This window comes from Mustela putorius, unplaced genomic scaffold, assembly GCF_011764305.1.
Source record: "Mustela putorius furo isolate JIRA1106 unplaced genomic scaffold, ASM1176430v1.1 tig00000695_pilon_pilon_pilon, whole genome shotgun sequence".
Lineage (NCBI taxonomy): Eukaryota > Metazoa > Chordata > Mammalia > Carnivora > Mustelidae > Mustela > Mustela putorius.
The window spans coordinates 6,099,329-6,115,315 of record NW_025421447.1 but is presented as its reverse complement, the minus strand read 5'-3'; positions in this window follow the sequence as shown (position 1 = coordinate 6,115,315).

Sequence of the window (15,987 nt, the reverse complement as noted above, 5' to 3'; positions counted from 1 at the left end):
ATGCTTTCCAACAATAAACAGCTCCATGGTGCAGTAAGAATTGCCTCCCTTAGGTTCTGTCCCCTCTGAGTCTTGTCTGCAGGCTCTTGCCAGCCCCCTGGCTTCTCCCTGGGGTGCAGCCTCTGGTGTTTAAGGAAGACCATGCACCCCCTGAAGGCCTTCCCACAGGCGCCACATTCAAACGGTCTCTCTCCAGTGTGGATCCTCTGGGGAGTGAGAAGGTGGGAGTTCTGACCGAAGGCTTTCCCACACTTGGGGCAGTCATAGGGTTTCCCTCCCATGTGCACACGGTGGTGTTTATGAGGTCAGAGCTGCCTCTGAAGGACTTCCCACATTTAGCACAGGGGTAAGGCTTCTTCCCACTGTGGGCGCTATGGTGCCTCGTGAGGTCCGAGCTCTGCTGGAAGGATTTCCCACACTCTGCACATGCACGGGGCTTTTCTCCATCGCGAGCCACTGGAGGTTGCATGAGATCCGAGCTGCCCTGGATGGTTCTAGCACGCTGACCACGCACGCCAGTGTGCTCTCACCTCCCCACGAGTTCCCTGCTTGTCCCCAGGCACCTGGTCCTGGCTCGGCATCCTCCCACGTCCCTGGGGTTTCTTTGCATCATGAAGCCTCTAGAGTTTGAGGAAGGCCATGCTCCAGATGAAGGGCTTCCCACAGGTCCCACACTTGTAGGGCTTCTCCCTGGTGTGAACTCTGCGGTGCTGGACGAGGAGTGAGCACTGCCAGAAGGCTTTCCCGCACTCGCCGCATGGATAAGACTTCCCAGTGTGGACTTTCTGATGCATGAGCAGGTGTGACCTCTGGCAGAAGGGCTTCCTGCAGGCCCAGTACTCGTAGGGCTTCTCCCCAGTGTGAACTATCCAGTGCTGGATCAGGTCCAAGCTTCCCCAGAAGGTTTTCCCACACTCCATACACTCATAGGGCTTCCTCTCCTTCTCGGTTCTCTGCTGTCTGAACTGGCCCATGGCGGAGGGGCAGGCCGGCCAGCACTCCGTGACCCGGCCTGTGTGCAGCCATGCACCTGCTGAAGGCCTTCCCACACCCGTCACATGCAAAGGGCCTCTCCCCACTGTGCAGCGTCTGGTGCTTGGTGAGGCATGCTTGCTGCCTGAAGGCTTTGGCACACTTGGGGCACTGGAAGGGCCTCTCCCTGGTGCGGATCCTCTGATGTGTGGCCAGGTGTGAGCTCTGGCTGAAGGTCTGGCCACATGCGTGGCGCTCATATGACTTCTCTCCAGTGTGTACTCTATGGTGGATGACCAGGTCCAAGCTCTGGCTGAAGGCCTTGCCGCATCCATGGCACGGGTGCGGCTTCCTGCTGCCGTAGGTGTGGGGCCAGGCTGGAGCTCCTGCGGAAGGCCTTGCCACGCGCCTGACATGCAAAGGGGTTCTCGCTGCTGCGGATCTGCCGGTGCCTGGCCAGGTTGGAGCTCTGGTATAAAGTCCTTCCCACATTCGCACACAAGTAAGGTTTCTTCCCTGTGTGAATTCTCTCGTGGATGATCAGGTTCGAGCTCCAGTTGAACGTTTCCCCACATTCCTTGCATTGATAGGTTTTCTTCATATTCCCCGTTTTCTGGTGCTGGGTCACTTCTGACTTCTGGAAGTTCCTTCCCCAGATCTCACGTCTGCAGGATCTTTCTCCTTCAAAAAGTGTTCTTTCTCTCCCATTACATCCACGGCCTCTCCCTCCTGCCATGGCTTTCTTGGGGATGAGATCTGGTTCTCTGCTAGCTCTCCCTTGGGCAGGGGGGAGCACCCCCGCATCCTCTGAGGGGCTCACCCGATGCCTCAGTGACCCGGCCGCAAGGTCACCTGTTTCAGCCAACCCATGCTCTTGACGCATCGGTCTCTGGTGTCCTCTGGATACAACCTTTGCTGCATCTTTTTCTCCAGGAAGGTCCAACTTCAACTTCTGGCCCTTTATGCTGTTCTTGGTCTCTGGATCTGAAATGATAAGTAGACCATGCTGGTGTTCCTAAATACCAACATCTCCATCTCCTTTTGGAGACCGTGGTCACCTCTGGAACATCCGTGCCTGTGCTCACTCTAATAAATATATGCAACTTTTAAAAGTAATTAACTTTTTAAAGTTTTTTTAAAAATTTATTTGACAGAGACAAAGAGAGGGAACATAAGCAGGGGGGTGGGAAAGGGAGAAGCAGGCTTCCCACGCAGGGAGCCTGACGTGGTGCTCAATTCCTGGACCCTGGAATCATGACTTGAGCTGAAGACAGATGCTTAACAAGTGAGCCACCCAGATGCCACTCTAAAGATACACAGTTTTTAAAAGAAAAAAAAAATAATGATGCCACACTCCAGCACTGGGAGGAGAACTCCCTTCCTTCTCCTGTGGCCTTGCACTGTCCCTCCAGCACTGTCCACAGACAAAGTCTAAACCTCGTGCCCGCTGGCCAGGGAGAAAGTTACAGACCCAGTAACACAAGGGTGGAGGAGGAGGTGGGAGCCCAGTCCTTCCAGAACACCAGGGCAAACCTGGAACTGTGCCCCCCCCCACCCAGATGAGGCTGGACACCCTTTGGCCCAGACCACAAGCACCCTCTGCTGCCAGGTGTCAAAGCCACTGGGAATCCTGGATGCTTGGATGACGCTGGTCCCTTTATGGACACTCCTTGTCTGTATGTTTCAGTGCTCTCCTGGTGGGACCAGCTGGTCTCCTCTGGTGTCTCCTCCCCACAGACCTTCCACTGGGCACGGGCCTGCAGCCCAGCATCCCCCTGTGACTCACTCATGGCCGCATCCTGCAGCATCCTGAATTCCTGAAACAGAAGGTCCTGGTCAGGGACCACCCAGGACAGCAGCAGACACCTGTGCCTTCCCTTCTTTCCTTGGAGCTCTGCTAGGTCACACATGACTCTGGCTCTCCATGGCCAATCCTGTCCCCACTTTAGAAAGGTGTGAAACCACATTGAAACCCCCACATTACCCTGTCTTGTCGGCAACTCCCCACCTTTGCTGGATTTCTGTGTGTCTCTCCCCAGGGCTGATCTGCCCCCTGAGCTTTGCTGTGGGCCTCTCACTGCACTAGGTGGGAAGTAATGAGGAGAAGGCAGGACGATACTGAGGACAGTCCCTCTCCTTGAGGAGCCCTTGCTGGGCTAGGGGCTCAGGAAAGTCGTGCACGGGGTGCCATGGGAACTCACAGGAAGGGTACATCCTTGAAGGGGAGAGGCAAGGAAACTTCTGGAAGGACGAAGCTTCTAAGCCGAGGCCTCAGAGACCATGTGAGACAACCAGACTTTCCATGAGGCTGCAGCATGTGCACAGGTGGGATGTGAGAGGAGCCATGGGCGTCCCACAGGCCCCATGCGACCGAACCCCGGGTGTGCGACAGCAGAAGTCAAAGCTGGGAAGGGCTGGTCAACTCAAGGAGGACCAAGAAGTTTGGGCTTTCTCCTGAGGGCCACAGGGAGCCCCCGAAGGGAATAACGCGGGAGAATAGTGTCAGCAGATTTACGGTTTTAGAAGCCTGTTCTGATCGTTTTCAGGAGGACGGATGCTGGTCAAGGCTGCAAGTGGGGTATCAGGCGCCCCAAGGAGCTCCAGGCAGAGGGCACGGTGGGGACCGAATTCATATGTAGAGAAGACAGACCTGGCGCTGTCCTAGAGGGGCTGGGGGCCAGGGCGCTCATTGCGGATGGCGTCCACTTTCCCAAACTGGGCCGCTGGCTGAGCTGAGTAGCTGGAGGCAAAGACGGGGTGAATGGGAGGCAGAGAAGGAAAATCCCAGATGTGCCTGCGATACCCATGAGGCATCCAGGAGGAGAGTCTGCAGAGCCGACGGGTCAGCAGGTCAGGAGCCCAGAGGAACGTCTAGAACGCAGACAGATTGCAGAATCGTCAGCACGCAAGCAGCGTCTAGATCAGAGATGAGTGGCTAGCCGGGGTTGGGCTTCCTGAGCAGAGGCGGGGCGTGGGAGCGAGTGTCCCCGCCTCCCTCAGGCGCGCTCCCGCGGATGTCCAGCAGAGGGAAGAGCACTGGTCCCACAGTGTCATCGAGCCGAGGGAGCCCCCGCAGGTGAAGAGACCCCACGGGGCTGGCGGGCTCCGTTTTCAGCATTGGATCCGGGCCTTGAATGCAGCGCGCGCCCAATAAAGAAGCTGCAGAATATGGGAGCAGGTTACCCCTTGGCCCAGTAATTCCTGAAATTCTTTTCTCCCTCGGCTTCTGCAGTGGGTGATTATTTCAACCGCTTTTGTACTGTCTTTACCCATTTCTCCGTGTAGTACATGTGATACGGAGGCTCAGTCCCGAGTCCCTTCTGTGACATCTCAGTGATCACATCGCCTGTTGCTCCTGTGACCCCCTCCCTCTGAGATGAATCGTGATCTGGAACTCCTGTTCCTCGTCTACATGTACGTCTATACCCGCTGTGCATCTCTCGCCCCATCTTACTGGATTGTGAAGCAAATGGGTAAAGATGAACTCGTCATTTTACACTTGTTCCCCTTTCTTACTGTCCATTTCTGCCAAATGACCCGTTTTCATGGAACAAGTACTTACCGTGATCCTATGGAGTCCAGGCACTGTTGTAGGCCCTGGGATGCCGTGGTGAATAAGACAAAGTCCCTGCCCTCATGGAGGCTAGTGTTCTGGGGACTTCTAGGCCAGAGACGCAGTCGTTTATGCCACCTAAAATGCGGTCCACACACCAGCATCGTCAGCCTCTCCCAGAGGCTTGGTAAGAACGGCAGTTCTCCAGCAGCGTCCCACACCCACTGAGAGTGGGCGGGAGGGGGCCTGGGCATCGGGACCTGCCAAGCCCTCCTGGTGACGCAGCTGGTCTGTGGTTTCATCTTGGAGTCCCCTCTTTCCACACCTGCAAACTCTGGAAACCCCTCCTTTGGCCCTTTCCAACCCCATCAGAGTCCAGAACCTTCTCCCCTCGAGTTTGGATTGCTTGGGAGATCCCTGACGAATCTTGTTTCCTGGCTCCAGCTGGTAAAGCTAATGCCGTTGGACGAAGTACTTTTCTCAAGTCCTGCTTTCCCTGATGACAGTGATCGAAAACTGAATTTTTAAATCATCTATTAAGGGAAATAATGGCTCCTCCTGACTTCCGAGCTACATCATTCCCCAGGGCTGCTTTCTAGAAGTACCACCGATTGGCTGGTTTGAGCAGAAATTTGTTCTCTCGCAGTTGGAGGCCAGAAATCTGAAGGAAGGCGCGGGCAGGTGGCTTCCATCCGTGGGCTCAGGGATCGCCTGCACCCCACCCCCTCACCCCCAGCATCCAGTGACAGGACGCAGTCCTTGTGTCCCTTCTCTGCACAGATTCTCCCTGATTTGGCCTCCTCACGTGGGCCTGTTCTTATAGGGACACATTCATGCTGATTCTGCGGCCGGGGGCGGGGAGCTGTTTTATTCCAGTAGACCTCACCTTAACTGATTACACCTGTGACGGTTCTATTTCCAGGAAGGTCCCCTTCTGAGCTACTGGGGGGAGGACTTCAATATACGGAAAGGACACGATTGGGGTGTGTTTGTGGGGGGTAGACAGCCCTCCTCTACGATTCACCTAAGAGCAAACCTGTGCTCCAGTGTCTCCCCAAACTTTCCCACACACTGTGCTTCTTCCCGCGTTGTCCCTTTGCCCCTTGCGATGCCCTCTTCTACAGTGGGAATCCAGAACCCACACAGCCACAGGAGGCCAGGCGCTCCATCAGACGGTGTGGAGGGCGCTGGGTGATGATACACCACAAAATGATACACTGCTTCCGTGTCAGGAGACGATGCCTGGTGGGGACTGGGGCTCTGGAAATCAGATGCTGAGTCTGAAAGTGCGGCCCTCGTTTCTTGCTCAGTGCACCGGGTAGACATGGGGGGCCCCTGTGCACGCGTCTGAGATTTCAAGACATGAAGCCTCGATCTTGTGTGAGTAGATGGGAAAGACGTTTCCACGTTGTAAAATGTTGGTCAAATTCAACTAAAACCCAACAGCATGAGCGGGGGAAAGGCTGTCTGCAGTCCCCAGGGGCCATCATTCTCCAGCCGGCGACCTTCGCAAATCCTTCCCGCAGCTGCCGGCCCACCTGTAGCACCTTCTAACCGTTCCAGTCCTCAAGCCACATTCCCGTGCGCTACAAAGACAGCGCCTCTGCCTGCAGACGGGCCGGGGACGACCCACTCAGGCACACGGGACACAGGTTCGCGAGCTCCAGTTTAACTGGCTGCGAGACACGAGCAGCTCGGGGGTGCGGGGGCGACTCCGGGGGTCTCCCCAGAGGAACGGGCGTCTAAAGCTAGTCTTAGGATGTGCTGCGCTGGTCCGAACCCCGCCCCCTCCTGACCTTCCAGGGCAGGACCACTCCAGGTCAAATAAGGCCACGCATCCGGCCGCGCAGCTCATTCCTGTGGCATTTCCGGTCCCCCATCGGGGGGCCCCCTGTCACCCAGGAACCAGGTGTTGTGCTAAGACGCCGGGCACAGGGAAGGGAGCAGGGCAGCCTACTGCGGGGACTGGGCCTGGGGGACCGGCAGCTCGCGACCCCCGGGAGGGAACTGGAACCCACCGGGGCAGGGGGAGGCAGCGGAGGGTCGTGGACGCTCGCGCCCGGAGCCAGCAGGGGGCCCAGCCCCGCCGTCCCCGAGGCCCCGGGCTCTCCCCACTGCCGGCCTCCAGGGGTCTGTTCTGCGCCCCGCTTTGCCGGGGGAGAGTGCCCCGGCGCCGGCTCTGCGCACGCAGCGGGTCTCACGGCCAGGTCACCCCAGCCTCCCGCTCGGCCGCGGCCCCCGCTACGGCGGCCATCGTGCAGCCCCGGCTCCGCCCGCGTGAGGGGCGCTCCCAGAGCCGGCGATCTCCCGCTTCCGCGGCATACAACTCCAGCCCTCCCGGGGGCCTCCTCTGCGCAGACTCGGGCGGCCCCGCCTCCCGCCCGCTCGGTGGGTCTCCTTTGCGCAGGCGCGGGCAACGCCCGTTCCTGGGTCTCCTCTGCGCAGGCTCCGGCAGCTCGCGGTGCCCGCCTCCGCCCGCTCGGGGGTCTCCTCTGCGCAGACTCGGCGGGTCCTGGGACCGCCGGGTATCGCGCGAGTGGACGCCGGCAGGGGCCGTGGGGCGGGGCTGGTGCTCGTGTGGGTTGTGTGCGGGACCCGCTGGCGGCGTGGCTGCGGCCGGTGCGTGCAACCCACGCGGACGGTTTTACGTTTTTGTTCCCAGTTCCCTTACTCCTTCCCCCACCCCCGCAGGCCTCTGTGGCGGTTCGCGGAGGTTCGCGGAGCCCTTCCCTTCGCGACGCCCGCCGCGGCCTGTGCAGGTGCGCGGGGACGGCTGGCGCGGAGCCCGCGTCGCTCCGGCCGCTCGGGGCCGCGCGACCCTGGCCTGCTCGTTACGCTCTCCGCGTCCCCCGCGCTGGCCGCGCACGCGGTCTTCCTCTGGGCCGGGCGCGCGGCGGGGCTGCTCCGCGGACCCTCGGCCCCGGCCCCAAGCCGTCGGCGTGAACTGCTTCCGCAGATCCGTTCCCAGTCTCCGCGGTCCTTGACGCCGCGCGCGCCGGCCGGGGGAGGGGAGCCCCGATGCGGGCGCGACCCCGGGCCCGTGGGGCCTGCCTGCGCAGACAGCGGGCGCTTCACGGCGGAGCGCCCCAGGCGCCGCCGCCGCGAGCTTCTGAGCCGTCCTCGGGTCCTAGCTGGCCTCCTCCTCCGCGGAAACACTGGGAACGCGAACATGTTCCCGCGTTTCTTACGTTGTTTTTAAGTTAACAAAATAAAGGGGTTTTGTTTGATTTGAGGGTGTTTGCTTTAAGAACGAAGATCTGCTTGAGGCCGGAAATGAAAATGGGCCGTGAAAGGAGGGGCAGGAGCCCACTTGTTGAGACACAGCCCCATGCGCACTGGGTTTGTTCTAGGGTTTCAGGCTGTCCCCTACGCCGCTCCCCTGCATCCCTCCCCCACCTCTTTCTTCCGGGAGGAGCTCTTCTTCTGATTCTCCGGGGGCTGAACATTCGCCCCCCGCCCCGCAGCTGCGCGGGTCCATCCTGTGACTTGTCGGTGCGGCAAATGTCTATGGATGCCCACGCTGCCAGGCCCTGGGATGAAAGGGCAGCCGAACCCGAGGCCCTCCCGTGGAACCGAGAGTCCCGTGGACGAGGTTCGCAGACACGTCCACGGGTACCTGTCACCGAGAGCTGTCGTGGGAGCGGTGCACAGCCCCCGAGACTTTGTAAGACAGCTTGTGACGCCGGCAGGACGGACCGGGAGGCCTCCGGAGTTGGGCTTTCTCCAAGAGCCAGACCCACGGAGGTCAACGAGGGGACGAGCCTGTCTCTAACCCCGCACCACTCGGCTCGTGGAACAGGAGAGTGTAGAGGCCGCTTTCGGGCCAACAGGCTTGAGGCATGGAACGCAGAAAGGCCCACACTGACCCCCTGGGTGGACACAGGCCCATCAGGGGACCCACCTCAAAATAGCCACAGGCCTTTACTGACCAACGGGCTGCTCACCTTCCCTCCTCTTAAAAAGCTACCCACCCCCCTTCCTTGCAGATGGACTCTTCTCTGCTGCTCTGCCCGCGCTCCCTTGCGGTGTGGTCAGTAAACGACCATCGCCCTTGTTCTCTCTTAGGTGAATTCGTCCACTGCATGCAGTACTGATTTCCACCAGATCCTCACCCCAGGTCTGGGGGCCCCCATCCGACCAAGAGACACCCCATTTAGGCCCTATATTTGGTGGCCTATCCAGGGACTTTGTGGCTCCCCTACATTTGGGGGAACCCGGCACATGGAGCCTTTGCCAGTCCAGGACTCTCCCTGTGTCCTCTGGGAATCTCTTGGGACTTAACTCTCAGGGGACCGACTCTAGTTCTCCTTGGGGAACTGATGGCCTCCAGCCTTGGTGACTCCTCCGTGAGGCTCTGAAGCCCTGGGGGGAATAAGCCGGACCACCCTTGCCCCCAAGGATGAGGGATGTCTCCTTTTCTCTTTGGAGAGTCTCTTCCCTCCCGCTCCTTGATGTTTTCTGCCCTTCAGGAGTCTAAACCTTGGACCCCTCAGAGGAGGGAAGGCCTGGGTGAGTGGCTCCCCAGTGTGGGCAGACTGGCCACGCCCAGAGCACCGGGTGGTCTGCTCCTAGAGGCTGGCGCTACTGGCTCCAGCCACCATCAGGTCTTCCGGCCACAGTTCCCACGTGGCTCAGCAGTGAGTCCTCCCTCCTCTTTCCCACTCGCTGGGGCCAAAGGGGACTCCAGCTCTCCCTGCTGCTGGGGGGACACCCCTACAGGAAGCGCCAGGCCACTTGTCTCAGCCCTCTTCTTGGTGGGACCCCTGCTGTGGTGGGACACCCCAAGAGTCCGTCTCCTTGGGTAGATCTGGTCCTTTGTCAGGTCAGTGGTACACCCTGCCTGAAATCATGACCACGAGTCTGAGCTCCATTCCCTGTGGTGGTGCCCCACCGGGGATCGGCAGCCCATCTTTCCGCTAGGGGACCCTCTCTCTTCCTTCCGACTCACCCTTGGGTGGTGTCCTTCAAAGCTGGAATACATCTGGCTTCCGATGCTTGAGGAGGAAATTCTCCACTTTATGTGTTTCCTGGCCTCCTATGAACTCCCAGATCAGGAGGTACGGCCGTCCCTTGGGGCTGTCCTCGAACACTGTTCTCCAGTGGGACCTTTGGTGGAATGCCTCCCCGTGGTCAGTGGTCCCATAGTTGTCTTGCTTGGTGTCCCGGCCCTAAAACAGAACGCAGGCCTAGGAGCTGTTTGGGGAATGTGTGTGGCCGTCAACCAGGCTAAATAACCACCCCAGTCCCCGACCTAAAATTTTGTTTGAATGATAAATGGGGATTGAATTTTTTGGACATAAAGGTCTTTTCCAAGTGGAATGGAGTGCTAACACATTGATTACTGACCATACGTTTGTGCTTTTGGCTTCTTAGTGCAGAGAAACAGGATGTTTGAGTATTGGAAAATATGCTTTGGGCTTAATTGATTCATAAATTTGCCAAAGAATTCTGGGGTAACAATTCACAGTTGGTTACTGAGGCTAAGGTTTCTAAAAGTTAAAATTCTGCTGCATGTAATTAAGACTGATGGGAATAAAGGAAGCAACTCTGTCTGTAGAAAAGTAGGAGATAGGGAAAAAAGATATAAGAAATGGGAATGTATTTTTGTTGAAGGTAAAAGAAGGTAATTTTGTCCTAAAGGAGACTGGTTGTTTGGAGAGAAATGGCTTGGGACAAAATCTGAATGCAAAAGAAACTTGTAGGAGGTTTCTGATGGGAAAACTTTGGAAAGGAAAGATTTGAAGATTGAAATGAATGAATTAAAAAAATTTTTTTAAGATTATTTATTTATTTGACAGAGAAATGACTGAATATGCTTGCCAGTTGCATTACTCTTGTCACTTGCACAGTGTGTTTCATCATCAAGGAAATTCACGAGGGCTTTTTTGACAAAAAAGTTTTCGATATCTTTAAAGTCATAAAATTAGGGATGCCTGGGTAGTGCAGTTGGTTAAGCATCCGTCTCTTGGTTTCAGCTCAGGTCTTGATCTCAGGATCGTGGGATTGAGCCCCACATCAGGCTCCTCACGAAGCACAGAGTCTGCTTAAGGCTCTGTCTCCCTCTGTTCCTCGGTGGGCGCCGTCACTCTAAAATAAATAAATAATCTTAAAAAATCATAAAATTAAAATAGGTAAGAATTTCCAGAACTAACTAAAAGGTTTCATTCAAACCAAATAAATGGGACTAAATCAATTGAGGAAGGTGATTATACTTTTGTGGCTCTTGCCTGAAACATTGCTGGCTCTTTCAGATTAAGAAAACTTTCTCTTAAGATAGTTATGACTTGGGGCACCTGTCGCGGCCGGCGAGACAAATCGACCAGGAACATGAGGGTAAGAGGATAAAGAAAAGAACTCGAGAAGCAAAGAGATGGGGGCAGGAGGAGCACTGAGGAGGATGTCCAGCAGTGCTAAGTTTATTCAAAGCATTAAGGCCACATATATAGTGATAATAGGAGAAGCAATACACCTGTGTCTAGTTGAACAACCATGAGTTCCCATAATAAGTTTCACATTTAACTGTGAAATATAAGCAGACCTCGTGACGCCAAACGGCTGATGCCAGTACAATTGTTCTGTATTGATACAGCAAACCTGAAAGTAATTTATGGGCTGTACTAGGGCAGCAAGGACCACCACCGAACTTATGACCCCAACCGAATTGTTCTCATTTGTTTAGCAAGCATGTGGGAAGTCACGTAGGCAAGCACACAACACATAGCACAGACCCTTTCTCAGTGCTACTCAACTTTTCCCGTCCTAAACCTTTTGTTAGATTATTTGGACTTTAAAGGAGGCACAAGTCAGGGCCTGGTTTGGTCCTCGTCTCAAGCCTTATTGCGGCCTCCCACAGGCACCTGGGTAGCTCAGTGGGTTAAGCCTCTGCCTTCGGCTCAGGTCATGGTCTTGGGGTCCTGGGATTGAGCCCTGCATCGGGCTCTCTGCTCAGTGGGGAGCCTGCTTCCTCCTCTCTCTCTGCCTGCCTCTCTGCCTACTTGTGATCTCTGTCTGTCAAATAAATAAATAAAATATTTTTTAAAAAAAAGATAGCTATGACTTATGTCTTCAACCTCAGCCGCAGCAACTTCTTGGAAACATCACCAAAGGCACGGGAAGCAAGGGCAAAAATGAACTATTGGGATTTCATCAAGATCAAAAGCTTTTGCACAGCAAAGGAAACAGTCAACAAAACCAAAAGATAACTGACAGAATGAGAGAAGATATTTGCAAATGACATATCAAATAAAGGACTAATGTCCAAAATGTATAAAGAATTTACGAAACTCAACACCCAAAGAACAAATAATCCAATCAAGAAATGGGCAGAGGGCATGAACAGACATTTCTGCAAAGACGACATCCAGATGGCCAACAGACACATGAAAGAGTGCTCCCCATCACTCGGCATCAGGGAAATACAAATCAAAACCACAATGAGATCCCACCTCACACCAGTCAGAATGGCTAAAATTAACAAGTCATGAAATGACAAATTCTGGTGAGGATGCGGAGAAAGGGGAACCCTCCTACACTGTACGTGGGAATGCAAGCTGGTGCAGCCACTCTGGAAAACAGCATGGAGGTTCCTCAAAGAGTTACAAATAGAGCTGCCCTACGACCCAGCAATCGCACTACTGAGTGTTTACCTAAAGGATACAAACATAGGAATCTGAAGGGGCATGTGCACCCCAATGTTTATGGCAGCCATGTCCACAATAGCCAAACTATGGAGAGAACCTAGATGTCCATCAACAGTTGAAATCTTTACATTTACAACGATATGGATGGAACTCGAGGGGATTATGCTGAGCGAAATAAGTCAATCAGAGAAAGACAATTATCACGTGATCTCCCTGATGTGTGGAATATAAGATACAAGGCAGAGGATCATAGGGGAAGGGAGGGAAAAATGAAAGAGGACAAAACCGGAGAGGGAGACAAACCACAAATGATTCTTAATCATAGGAAACAAACAGGGTTGCTGGAGTGGTGGGGGTTGGGGATGGGCTGGCTGGGGGATGGACATTGGGGAGGGTATGTGCTATGGTGAGTGCTGTGAATTGTGTAAGACTGACGATTCGCAGACATGTACCCCTGAAACCAATAATACATCTATGTTAATTTTTAAAAAAGAGGAAAAAAAGATAGCTATGACCTACAGAAATGTAATAAAGTATTCATTTGTGAGCAGATTGAAGCATTTGACTTTTCTGAAATTCAAAAGGTCTCAGTGAGTGAGACATTAGTCATTTGCATAAGTTCAATAGGAGTCTGTTCTCCATGTAACAGGACACCACTGGAAACAGTGGTCACTTACCAAGGCTTTGACTGGAATGTTGTATTTGAGAGACACATGCAGAGACTCAGATATGACCAAACAGCTTTAAGGAACTAAGGTTGACTTTATGAAACCTGGATCCATAAAACCCCATAGAACTGTTGGCCTGGTACCTTGCTTACAGAGTTCCCAGCAGCCTCACCAGGTGAGCAAAGTGTCAACTTCCTGGCAGGTGCAGGAAACATGGGATATTTGGGGATATTCCTCGTGAAGAGGAATCCGCCCACATCTACGGGTACGGCAAGTCTGATGGCAAGTGCTTGGATAAGCTTCTGGCCTGGGGAGGCTACGAAGAGTTCAATCAAGATTCTTTAGGAAAAGTTCCAGCAAAGCAAATTTTAGATCTATATGGCCAATTACTGTTTTTAGGAGGTTATGCAAATAATTAGGCCAAATTTATTAAAACCAGACTTGTTGGGGTGCCTGGGTGGCTCAGTGGGTTAAGGCTCTGCCTTCGGCTCAGGTCATGATCCCAGGGTCCTGGAATAGAGCCCCCCTTCGGGCTCTCTGCTCAGCGGGGAGCCTGCTTCCCTCCCTGCATCACCCCCCCTCGTGCCTCCTCTCTGTCTACTTGTGATCTCTGTCAAGTAAATAAATAAATAAAATATTTTAAAAAAACAAAAATCTAGACTTGTTTTTGAACACAGTAGTCTTGATTTAGCTATCTCTGAAAATAAAGGTGATTTTATTTATCTATTTTTATTTAAAAATTTTTTTTAAAGATTTTATTTATTTATTTGACAGACAGAGATCTCAAGTAAGCAGAGAGGTGGGGAGAGAAAGAGGGGGAAGCAGGCTCCTTGTTGAGCAGGGAACCCAATGGGGGGCTCAATCCCAGGACCCTGGGATCATGACCTGGGCCGAAGCCACCCAGGCGCCCCAATAAAGGTGATTATAGAGAGAAAAATTATGTTTCAGGAACACGCTTTTGCAGGTTAAATTCTAGTTCCTATTGTCTTGGAATGTTTCTTGCTTCCGAAGCTAGACACCGTGAGGTAGACTTCAGAGAAATTGCCCCAGGAGCTCATGTAGGGACAGTCTTCATGCTGGTTATTCTGTGGGGATAACGGGACCCCGTGGGCATATGACTACTTGAACAGCTGGAAAATGGGATGGATTCTCCAACAATTGTATAACTCAAATAGCACCTTGACCAATTCTCTGTGGCCGGGATTGTATGTCATTCCTTGTAAGCGGTAGCACTCCCCACTCTATGGAGTTAACCATGGATTTGTGGACACAAGAGATGACCCCTTATAATTGCATTGGCTGATGCACCTGGGGATGCCCATATCTCCCAGAAAAGTCTTCCCCATCTGCCAGTCATTCCTCATAATTAGGATATTGTTAAGGCTCAACATCAAACAAGAGGGCTTCTTGATGGCTTTATCCGTTTGCCATATCTGTCCTAGGAGTCATCTCTGTTGATGTAAAATTGCAAACAGCAGCCACCTTTAAGAAAACCCATCTTAGAGTCACCCACAAGTTCAAAAGCTTGCCCTCCAAAACCGAATAGTTCTTGCTATTCTGACCTCAGCTCAAGGACAAAGCTATGCTTTATAAAATAGGGTTTTTTTTAAATTAAAAAACCCTGTGCTTTATATGAGAGTGTTATGTATATACTCCAGATTACCATAGAAGTGAGACAGGTCTCTAACTAACATGAATGTTCCCACTGGCACTTTGCCCATCCCTCTCGTCCGTGTAATAATTGGTTAAACTCTCAGAGAAGAAGATTTTGTCAACTATCAGAGGACTCTAGTTGGGCTTCTTTTACTTTTTATTCTTCCAGTCCTACAGTATGTCATATCTCTCGGGCAGACTGTCCCCACCATTACTGACCAGCACAACTAGGACAGTCGGGAACCTGACCCCTCGTTCTCAGGTAGCACACATCCAGTACGTACATCTGGAGATCGAGTACACCTCCAGACTCTTTGCAGGACCCGCAGTCACTTGAACCTGTCTGGATCAGGCCCTGTTAAGTTCTCTGGACCACTCCAACAGCAGTAAAACTTCATGGCTTATCCCCCGGGGTCCATCTTTCCGGAATCGACCCTGCTGGCCGCAGATGGGGATCGCCTGCCCCCCGGCCCCATGAACCCATTTTGCCCAGAACATCTCGAGCACTAGGTGGCAGTCGTGTGCTGCGGGTGATGATTGCACAGCCAGAACCTCTTAATTGTACCTTTTAATTTTTAGATAGTAGCAAATAAGCTTACCAATTATAGAAGAGTCACATGACTTTTGGCCCTGCTTACCCTGTGGCCAAAAAGTGTACCTTGTGGAAAAAAAAAGTCCACAAAATCAAGTTAAATTTTAAAGCGAGTTGCAGAACAATATTCATACTTCCTCCCTTTCTCCCTCACTGCCCCTCTCGCTTCCACAAATGTTTCCTGCACGCCCACCACGTGCCCACGCTTTCTAAGTCACTGCAAGTACCGTGGTGGGCGGCCACTCAGGCCTGCAGCTCCCATGGACCTCGTGGTCCCGGCAGGTGGACAGACGCAGAGATTCCACTTTTTTTTTTTTCTTTTAAAGATTTTATTTATTTATTTGAGAGAGAAGAGAGAGCAAACACAAGCAGGGGGAGTGGCCGGCACAGGGAGAAGGAGAAGCGACTTCCCGCTGAGCAGGGAGCCCGATGCAGGGCTCAATCCCAGGACCTTCTGATCACCATCAGAGCTGAAGGAAGACCCTTCACTGACTGAGCCACCCAGTGCCCCCAAAGAACATCTTTAGATGTGTGCGTGAGTCTTGTTAGGGCAGTGGTTCTCAAAGTGTGGTCTGGACCATGAAATCGAAACTAGTTTCATAATAACATTAAGCTGTTGTTTGCCCTTGTTCATGCTTAGTCTCTCATGAAGGTACAGCATGGCCTCCCCAAGGCGCTGTGACATTGGTGCTGCAGTGGGCCGACTACAGAAGCAGATGTGAGAATGTTTTCTGTTAAGCCAGACCTCAAAGAGATTCACAAAACTGTGACACCATGAGGCTCTTCTCACTCATTGTTTTTGTTTGAAAAAGGTAGAGCTGGTTTCATAAGATGTTACTTATATCAGTGTGACTGGCTTTACTGCTATTCTAAGTGAATTAATAAACATCTTGGATCTTTCTCAGTTTT